The sequence below is a fragment of the Bombus flavifrons genome, chromosome 9 (assembly GCF_040668555.2).
Source record: "Bombus flavifrons isolate JBK064 chromosome 9, iyBomFlav1_principal, whole genome shotgun sequence".
In the NCBI taxonomy this organism is placed as follows: domain Eukaryota; kingdom Metazoa; phylum Arthropoda; class Insecta; order Hymenoptera; family Apidae; genus Bombus; species Bombus flavifrons.
The window spans coordinates 3296481-3308125 of NC_138450.1; positions in this window are offsets into that span (position 1 = coordinate 3296481).

The window sequence follows — 11645 nt, forward strand, 5'->3', positions numbered from 1 at the left end:
TATTTGTAAACACAGCAAAAAAAGAAAACTTTAAATATACTCGTTCAATACTTTAAAATAATAAAGTTTATCAAATAAATAAATATACTCGTTCAGTACTTCAAAGTAATATTTATTTGATAGTAAAATATTCGAAAGTAATACTAATTATGTAATTTTTATGTTACTACTATTAGTGGCATTAGAAAATATTTACAAATTATAACTGATAATAGATTCTGTCGCTTGCTAGATTAAAAGTAAAACAGCAAAATCTATATAAATAAAAAAAGATGAAAAAATAAATAAGAAAAGATGAATGAGATTTGATTGTTACATTTAATAGAGTAAAGATTGATTTCTTTATTATGTTAATAATATTTACATTAATAACTATTGCATAAAAATCAATTAGTATAAATATTAATTGAAAAAGTGCAAAATATAGAAATAATAATCTAAAAGTTACAAATTAGAAAAAGATACATTATTTAACTTTATAATCTAAATTCTATTTACTTATAAGAGAAAAATATTACAATTCAACGCATCATGTTATGGGATGTTAATAATATAATGCAGTGATAAGTAATAATAATTTAATTCCTTTCTCAACATACTTTATAAATTACACTGTACGCTCCGTATGTTTCACGTTTGTTCAGACTCAATTATAAGGATAAATTCGCGTGTGAAACTCCACAGGACGCGAACAACGCGGTACAAATAATGCAATCAATATCAGCAATTTTGTGCTGTTCGCTAGGTTCTTTTCTTTTCCTTGTTTCACTCTTTTATTCTGTCGCTCTGCGAAGGGTGTTCGCTGCAAATGTGTACGTGACCAGATGCACGGTCCCTGAAAAGACTGCATTTTACCCTAAGAAACGGAAATATGTACATACCAGCATGTCTCCTGTATGCTGCGTTGTCATTTGTTTAGGATGCTGAACGCTGAAATATTAGCCGTAAAAAGGACGACCGGTTTTACGAACGCGTAAGCGTAAAAATTCCTTCCATCATTCTAATTTTATATTTTATTTTTCTACGCTAGATTCAATTAGTTATCTAAATTAAGTAATATTTACTTATTTATAATACTTACTTATAAATTATACTTATCTATAATAAGTATTAACTTATTGTAAATAATTAACCATGTCACTGCGCCACGCCAGAAAAAATTACTGAAAATTCTCAATGCGAGAATTGATTGTAAATTTTAATAAATAAATAAAAAAAAAATTTTATTTTTCTTCTGATAATATGGATTTTTATATTATTTATATATATTTGTACTTGATATTTTATATTACAAGACTATTAATTTGAAAATAAATACATACTTGTTTATGTTTTTTTATAATTAAAATTTTTTTTTATTTATTAAAATTTACAATCAATTCTCGCATTGAGAATTTTCAGTAATTTATAATTTAAATCTGAAAAAAAAATTCAGGACAAATAAATTTATTTCATTTTATTCTATTTATCTAATTAAATAGAATACAGCATATTTTTATACGTGTAATATATACGTGTAATGTAATGTATAACTCTATGAGCAAACACTGATCATGAACTTGAACGATTACTAAAAATAATTTCCTCCCTTAACTCATGCTAAACCTACATTTTATTTTTGTATTAGTAAGAAGTAAAAACCCATTACCATTTGATAAAAATTAAACAGCAATCAAATATTGATTATCTAGTACAAAAAATCAATGAATTTTTATTTTATTTCCATAGAATTAAAATTTTTTTAAATTAAAATTTTACTGAAGTATATCCTGATAAAATATTTGAAATATAACTGATGTATTGTAAGTACACTTTGTGACTTTCTATTTGACGTATGTTGCATTGAACTGGTACAGACATTCACTTATATAAAAAAAAAACGGTGACACATGTTACACATATGTTCATGGAATTTTGAAAGTCTCCCTGAGACGAACTACAGGAGTTCCGGTTACCATAAGCCTACCGCTGCATTTCAAATCTTAGACTAAAACTGTTCCATGGTAAGGAATGTTTTACGTTGGGCAAAGTAAGAGTAGGTAATTCTAAAAAACGACGATAAAGTTTTTATAACTCTAAGAGAAAAAATAAACTTAGAACTTGAAACTGTTCGACGAAAGTTTTACTTACGGAAAAATACTGCTCACAAAACATTCTGCAATTCGGCATTATCTGAATGCTTATCAAGATGTCCGAATAAGAAAAGAATTCAAATTCAAATGAGAAAAGGAGAAAGAACGAACGTAAATGAGATACTGATATTCAGCACGAGCAGACCGAACACTGATTGTAAGCACGTATCAACGGTGTTCCATTCGATGTCATAAAAACAAAGGTATCAGTAGCAAATGGTAATCAGATATTGTGTAAATATTTTCATACATACGCCGTCATTTATCGGTGGAGTTTATTAATTAGAAGACTTGATAAATCACTTGGCTTGTAATGAGTTGATAATGGAATTTTTTTTAAAGATATACCACAGATTCTTCAGAACAACGCGGGAATTTAAGACTTCTACTTTGGGGTTAACCTTACATGTAATCGAAAATTCGCATGTAATTTTTAATTTCTCAAAAATTTAAATATAATAATCCACTATCGGCTGAAAGTATCATTTTATACGGTGTATACGTATGCTATTACTGTGTTTTTATGTAATGTACAAAAAAGAAAATATTTATAATAAAATTATAAGAAAGAGAAAGAGGATGTGCCATTTGAAGCAAACCACGCAGTTATCTCCTAAACTATTTGTTGCAGAAAAGAACATTTGATAAATTTTTCTAACTTGTGAAACTTCTATTTGTAAACAAAAATATCTATAATCCAAATTGTTAGTGTAACTTCGAATTATGTTTACAACCGTATCAACGAAATATTGTGAAGAGCAATGTGTGGATGTTCAACAAAGGTAAATTTTGAAGGACAGTAAATGATCTTGAATGACCTTGAAACACTAGCATATTTAGATCAATAAATTCCTTTCGGACAGAACTACAAAACTGACTAAATGAAAACATATAGTTCCATTTAAAAAAGCAAAGGTCACCTTGAGATCTCGAAAACGTCTCCATCTTGACAAATTTAATAGTTATCATAAGATGTTCTTCTTGAAGTAAAGTAAGTTTTACTTAAAACACTTTTTTCTATAACAAATAGTTTAGGAGATAATTGCGTAGTTCACTTCAAATAGAATATCCCATGGGTACATATTATTTATACTACTTATTTGTTAAGGTTATTTATTCGAAATTGATGGACTATCAGCGCAAAACCTTCGATGAACTATACTTGTTTGAAAACATCACTCTATGAGACACAAAGATTCACAGATATGTATGTGTGTGTTTCGAAAAAACCGAAGAGAGATAACAGTCGATAATTCTTAGAGTGAACCTGATCGTGTATCTACGAAACTAGAGATAGAACAGTATGGTTGCTTTGGTGAGGCAGAGGTTTTATTTTAGTTTTTAATATAAATTATTTATAGCGTAAATAATACACCTTTTCCTTTTCTTTTGAGAAAGAGGTTTTATACTGTTACTTTTTCAATAAAGAACATTGCTTCTGTGACAAACAATAGTCATTTATTTTATCCGTAGCCATAACAAATTGGAAGTTGACATATTTGTGATTTTTTAAATTTCAATCTTATTACGTTTAGTGACGATTTTGGATTCCAGTTGTTCTGTAATGAGTGGGTCGAACGCCACTTGTTTCAGAATGTTCATAAAATGTCGGAACAAAGTACAATGTACTAATAATACTACCTGTGTTGAATCCCTATTAGTGAAACACTAAATGTAACCCAAAGAATCACAAATATGTCATCTTAATTATTGTGGAAGTTTAAAATCTAAAATGAGAAGCTGATTTAAGCGTTGTTTTATTCTCAGAAATATTTCCAAGTATTCCAAACATATTATTTTTAATTTAAAGAAGTCTAAACTTAATATTTAAAAATGTTTGAAGAACTTATAATTAGAACGATATTTTTTGACGCCACTGATCTGTGAATCTGCGTATATTCAATAAAAAATTCGAAGACTTAGATTACTCTTGGGGAACGGTTTTCCTTCATATCCTTAACTTCTTCATTTTCGCTACATTCTTGCTTCTAACTTGTTTATTTTCTGTACATCGAACGCAAATGCTAACCACAAACTCGTGATGGACCAAGTTATGAATTATTAGAAACATAATTCAACAGCATATATGTAGATTAAACACGTTGCTTGCTCTCACAATTACAAAACGAGTTTATTTTTAACAAAAGATAGGCGTAAAATTTTTCTAACTGATAACGAATACATACTTTACCTATGAGAATTTCCTTAGTTATCGTACGTTTGCGTTGTTTCACATATTCGACCTCATTGTTTGATTCGTTTAGTTCCTCTCTATATGATTAAATTGCAGTAGGGTTATTTTAAATATTTTTATTATTTTAAGGTATTTTTAAGCGAGTATTCTATTAAATGAAAAAATTACTTAAACGAAATATTGAAAGAGTATTAGACGGATGAAAAGGAAACCATCTAGAAATTAGAAAAATGTACAGAGAATTGATCTATCTTTATTTATTTATTTACTTGTCTTAATATACCTATTTGTTAGGGAAAGTGTAATTATTACTTCTATACAAAATCTATAAAGGGAGAATCTTTAGAGTAGTTTTGTAAAGGTAGAGTTTAATAAAATTTATTGAAGTAAAATTAAAGTTTTGTTATTCTTTAAACTTTCGTTTTCGTTAATGATTCTACAAGAAAAAAGACTACTTCAATAATGCTCAATGCCCAATTCTACTTTAGAGCCAGATGTAGAGCCCATAAACGTCCTTCTGGATGTAGAAATATTTTTTTTTATTTGTTAATATTTACAATCAATTCTGAAACAAGGCTGAAACCTGGTGCCTGCATCTTCAATAGCCATGAAAGTTTGATGTTTAAAATGGCCCACCAACAGTTTATGTGTTCCAAGGATGTTTCCCTTCGAGTTTTATCTCTCCGTTGACCTGCACGACCATATTGCTAACTTTTCAGTTGCCAGAGTACCTATAGCTGGAATGGTGGAGGTCTCTAATAAGACCCAGGTCAAAATCATTCAACGATTCGCAGGACGTATCACACTCTGTTTCTTCGAACTGTTTAGAAAACGATATAGCCAAGAGATTGACAATTAGATATGAAATATTATCCGCAGGCTATACTTGGCTTGATTTCTAACAATGTAACAAATGACCACTCTACAAAGCTACTGTAGAAATGTTGAGTTGTAAGTTTTTACTTAATAAATGTTAAAAAAGTGAAAAAAATTTGAAAAACAAAATTTAGAAATAAGATAATAGCACTGTATTTAAAAATAAAATTTAGAAATAAAAAACAGTAATAATTTAATTTAATTTTTTAAATAATAACTCAATTCTAAAATAATTCTCGATCAATATGACTGGAGTTTCTGAATTTTGAATTTTACATGTTTTACATGTGTAATTACATTGCATTTTCAAAGACTTCGCATGTATAATACACATTCTTGCCACGTGCAGCAAAATCTCCATAATATGATACTATGCATGCCAAATCGTCACGCGCATTCTCCGACTCGTTCTTTATTGTTATTCACTAATGATATTCTAACATAAACACTTGCTCAGTTTTCTATCTCTAGTCATTTATATATGTTACTCAGGGCTAACTTGTTAAAAATTATAATTTTAAGCTTCAAACGAAACTCTTTTATTCCACATTCACTTACTATTCTTCTATAAAGAAAATGTTGTATTTGTTTGTATAAAAATTATGTGTATATATTATATTATGCTATATGTATATATATATACATATTTCTTTCTTTCAGTAAAGGTAATCGACACTTCATAGAAAATTAGATCACAAAAAATTTCGATGTGGTCGTTTTTTTTTTTAGACGCTCGTGTTCCCGCAAATTACGTTTGTTCAAGTTGTGGTCATCGCGTTACGGTCTCGTTTTCGTTGCAACTGGTCGCTGGTCCAAATGTGCAACGTGATGTAATCCAAGCTTTTGTGCAGACACATCGCAACACGATATGGCAGGAGGCAGTGTTTTAACGTTTCGATGTTCGTGACCTAACCGTTCATACAACGAAGTCGCACGTGTGCTCATTTAACTAGGTAAAAATGAAAAGGGAATAGAAAAGACAAAAAAGAATGGAACGAAAATGAAATTAAATATCTAGATCAAATCTGTAATTACTACAAATTGATTGAAATTCATTTGAATAAACTTATGTTCTTAATTGGAGATTCGTTATCTTATCGCACGAGCGAAAAGTGACCTCTCTGCAGACTGTCTATTGAATAATATCAGTAATATCACCCTACATTATGTAGCTACGCTAAACTCGGTCAAGGCATTAGAAACAATATTTAGAAATAGTATCGAACACCTCATGCGAATAGTCGACGTTTCTAGGGAGATGGTCACTTATTTATTATAACGATTTTAAGATCGAGAAAAAGATTTTTTTTTTATTTTATTTATTAAAATTTACAATCAATTCTCGCATTGAGAATTTTCAGTAATTTTTCTGGCGTGGCGCAGTGACATGGCTAATTATTTATAATAGTTAATACTTATTATAGATAAGTATAATTTATAAGTACTTGTTATAAGTAGGTAAATATTACTTAATAGATAAATAAATATTATTTAGTATAAGTATCTAATTAAATCTAGTGTTTAGGTCTAGCGGGTAGTGTCTCTTCAGCCTGCAGATCTGGTCTGTCGTATCAAGTAGTTCCGTGATTAGGGGGTTTCGGTGTTTGTTGACTCTTTTGCTATATCTGTCGCTATATTTTGCTATTTCCTCTTTGACTGTGGGTATCTTGAGGTCGCGATGTATTGTTTCGTTGGTAACATACCAAGGTGCATCTATTAGGGATCTTAGCGTTTTCGATTGGAAGCGTTGAAGTATTTCAATGTTAGAGTTACTTGCTGTTCCGCATAGTTGGATTCCGTAGATCCAGACAGGTTTTATTACGGTCTTGTAGAGGGTAATTTTATTCTGTATGTTTAGTTTGGAGTGTCTGCCCGTGAGCCAATAGAATTTTTTTAGTTTGTTCTTCTGTTGCTTCGTTTTGTCTGTGATGTAGTTTCGCCATGTTAGTCTCCTGTCCAGGGTCATGCCCAGGTATCTGACTGAGTTCTTACTAGGAATTGTTGTATTGTTGATGGTGACCTGGGGGCAGGTTTGTTTTCGGAGCGTGAAGGTTACATGTGAAGATTTTTTTTCATTAATTTGGAAGCCCCATTTATGAAACCACTTTTCCATGGAGTCGAGGCATCGCTGGAGATTGGATGAGGCAATTACCGGGTCTGCGTGAGAAGTTAATATCGCTGTGTTGTCAGCAAATGTTGCTATTGTTATCTCAGTTGATATAGGTAAATCGGCCGTGTAGATGGAGAACAGCAGGGGTCCAAGGACACTACCTTGGGGTATGCCAGATTCTATTGGGAATGTTGAGGAAGTGGCGTCTAAGCATTTGACCATGAATTGTCTATTGGTTAGGTAGGACTTTAGGATGGAGTAGTAGGTGTGTGGTAGGATTTTTTTGAGTTTGTATAGCAGCCCTTCATGCCATACTTTGTCGAATGCCTGTTGAATGTCTAGGAATACCGCTGAGCAATATTTTTTCTTTTCAAGGGTTTGGCTAATCATATGGGTTATTCGATGGATTTGCTCTACTGTTGAATGTTGTTTCCGAAAGCCGAATTGATGATCTGGGAGTGTTTTCAGATTCTCTAGGAGTGGAAGGAGTCGATTCGCTAGCATCTTCTCGAATATTTTAGACAGGGTCGGTAAGAGACTGATTGGGCGATAGGAGCTAGTTTTATATATCGGTTTTCCGGATTTAGGGATGAGGGTAATCATTGAGATTTTCCAGGCCTTAGGAAAGTATTCTAGGCGAAGAATAGCATTAAAAATCGAGGTGAGTGCAATCCCTTTAATGGGAAGTTCCTTGATTGCTTTATTACCTATTAGGCCGTGCCCTGCTGCTTTCTTGGGATTTAGGCGACTGATTGATTCTATAATCTCTGCAGAAGTGAAGGGTTCAATAGGAGGAGACATTTGGAAGGGAGAGTGCAGGTATTCAGTAGTGTCCGCGGCAGCTTTGGAGGAATGGAGTTTAAATACTTTAGACAAGTATTTGGCAAACAGGGATCGAGAAAAATGTGTAAATGTTGTATTTTTCCATGTAGCATTTGAAGCTTACAATCACTGCTAATTGAATCTTTGTTATTTATTTTGTAATCTGCAAATAAATAATTTTCGTACAGAACATGTTTTTAGATTATGAAACTGTACATGTGTATTTCATTCGTGAATTATAGATAGAAGTCTCTAAAATATCGTGATTTTTAATTTTCACTCTACATTTCAATTGGCATCTCATCTTTACTATAGCTAAACTAACAATAGATATATGTATACTGAAAGTATTCGAGAAGAGAAACATATACAGTCAAACAAGATAAAAATCGAGAAAGAAGATGGAATTAAAAGATTACTAAAAATGTTTGTTTCGTGATTGTTAATTTGCATTCCACATCTGAATTGGTATAACATGGTTACTACAATGAAACTAACAACAAATACTTGTACATATCGTACACACCGGAAATAATTATTAGAAGCAACATATAGGATTGTACAAGATTATAATAAAGAAAGAGGAATAAACTAAAAAAGTAATGTAGAAAACTGTAATAGATAGTATACAATAATTTTCATTTTTAGAGAAATAGCAACAAAATAAATTTATCTTTTTTGTTGTATATATAGAGTTATCGAATCTCCATGGTATTTTCACAGGATCCAAATATATAGTACGTTAGATTTTAGTGCTCGTTTCCTACCGCCGCGCCGCACTGCGTGCTTTATACGCGTCCTTAGTCGCAATTATCTTAATTAGAGTTCGTTTATGGGCGACGACAATCACTCGTTTTGTCGGTGAAAAATTGCTCTTTCCTCTTTGCTTTCTGACTGAACCGCTTTACGAGCATCGTCCATAATAAATCTTGGCGAGCTGCTCGTCACCTGTGCCCTGCTCAACAAACCGTGACCGTCACTTGAACTCGATCACGTTCTGCGCTGCACGAGGGCCACCTTTCTGAACAAAACCGAGGTTAGTCTCTTTTAAACCTTATAACCATTTTGTTCCATCTTTTGAGACAAACTTCTGATGCAAACAAGATTTTTTCACCAATTCAAAATTGATACTTTTTTGAGGAATTGAACTCTGCTCTTTGAATATTATCTGAAAATACAGAGATTGATGAAAAATTCTTGATGCTTTAAAACCAAATTTTGTATTAAAACGATTTCATATTAAATTAAAACGAAATGTATGTAATATACAAAAATATATGAAATATTCGAAATAAAGTACTTGTTATAATATTTAATTCGCGAAACAAATTAGAATTTAGAATTTATATATTTATTTATATTAATTCAAAGAAATATGAATTTATATTAAAATTCATAGTCTAACTGCAAGATATTTTTCTTCCTATTTTGAGAGAGTTAATTCCTATTCTCTTATGTGTTATCAATAAAGTTTGAGTTATTATAAGTTCTGATTTATCTTTTATTTCTTTGAGAAAGGCTCAATATATAACTTCTTTTTTGGTATTGTTCTAGTTAAATTGTTTATTTTTTTTTAGATTTGTTTAAATTTATTTAAAAGAAAGATCTAATTATAAAGATACGGGAATTATTACCTTTTCATCATTTATTTTTAATATAGTATAATAACTCGTTAATGAGAGTTAAATGAAGTTTCACTTTCGAAATCTATCATTAACAAAATTATTATCTGGTCCAATAATTCGTCGTTTACCTTTTAATTCTATGTATTAACACACCTTTCAGTATTTTCCAATCAAACATCGTAGACCATACATAATTATACGTCTCTAATATTATCCATCTTCTGCAGTACTGAGCAATATACCTGGCCTATTTAAAGTGGTAAAACTTTCAATGTTGCACAATTCCTAATATTCTATTGCTTTCTGACCGTAAACGATCATCTGACCAGGATGTGTTACCACTGCTAAGCAGCGTTACCTCCAGCATCTTTCAGAAATCAAATTATTGTTGTTCTCACTATCGTTCTCTTGTAAAAAGTTACGTAAATTCGACCGTGGTGTATTCAGATAAGTGAGTTCAAATATTCATGAAACCATAAACTCTACGCGGTAAACATATTCTAATTTTATATCTTTCTCTGTTTTATATGATAAACATAATTTTAATTACTTGATCCATGGATTTAAACTATGATGACTTACATTCTTCTACACATACAGTATCATTCGTTACAATAAGTATTATTTACATTTTTCTAGAAAAATTGTCTGAATTTTGTAGAACACACGTAAAAATTTTATTCAATTTTTGTAATAAAAGATCTATGAATCTTATACATTATTTAAAACAATTAGAAGATTGTTTTTCATGTCACTTTCATTTTTATAATTGTCTTAGACAATTTTTATTACAATATCATATGAATAACATGTCAATTTATCAAGTTTATAGCCCTCCTTTATTTCTGTTTGTTTGGTTGATGCAATAAAACCGTTCATAGCAGCGGTCCCCTAATTGTTTTGAGCAGTGTATAATAACCATCCTCTAAATTATTCTGTATTGTATAGTCAGAGCAACCATATTAATAAAAAATTCTTACTCAAAAAATATTAGTTATGAATTCAAAATATTGTTAAAAATTGTTAAATTCCTATTTTGAATTTACTAAATTTATTAAATTCTTATTAAAACTTTCCGAAAGTTAAATATTATTATTCTAATAGAATAAAATGAATTTTATACAATATCGACAATAGGTATATATATTAATTCAAAATATTTTTATTGGAAACTGTATGTGTATTCTAGACTCTAGAAAGTAAATAAAACTTTAAGTTTGATCTATGTTTTTCTAATAGAACATTGAGTATTTTCTTTGTACGATCAGTGCAAATTGAACCTTTCTGACGAAAATCCTTGAAACTCAGCTCGTAGCGTCTTCTAGTATACACTTTACATAAGTAAGTACTTTCACGAGAAGAAAAGAGCAGGGGCCTATCACAGGAACTGTACTCTTAAACCTTGTCAAACCGGTTTTCACGTCTGGTGTCCGGTTGAGAACCACTGTAGGTCAATCGTGTCAATTGTGACGAATGTATGTCGACTCTGCTCGCGTCTGGTCCTTGTAATTTCTCAGACCTAAACTGTATAATCCACATTGTACGTGTAACATGTGTGCGACAACGTGGATAAAATACTAATGAAAATTCTGCGCCTATTAAGTGTTTTGTTTCGTATACTTATTCGTTCTTCTAACACTTAGAGAATATTTCGATATTTTAGTTCAATTTAGCATTCAGAGCATCATTATAAATTTTTTTTCTTTTTATTATTTAATTTGTACTTTACAATTTGTCCAGCTGAACATTTAGTTAAATTATTATAAATTGTCAGTTATGATTCGTTATCATTAAAAAATTATTCTTTCGTGAATAGAGAATTCGTTATATAAAAATTGTTTTTTATGACTACCACAAGAGGTAAATGCATTTTAAAAAAACGTATA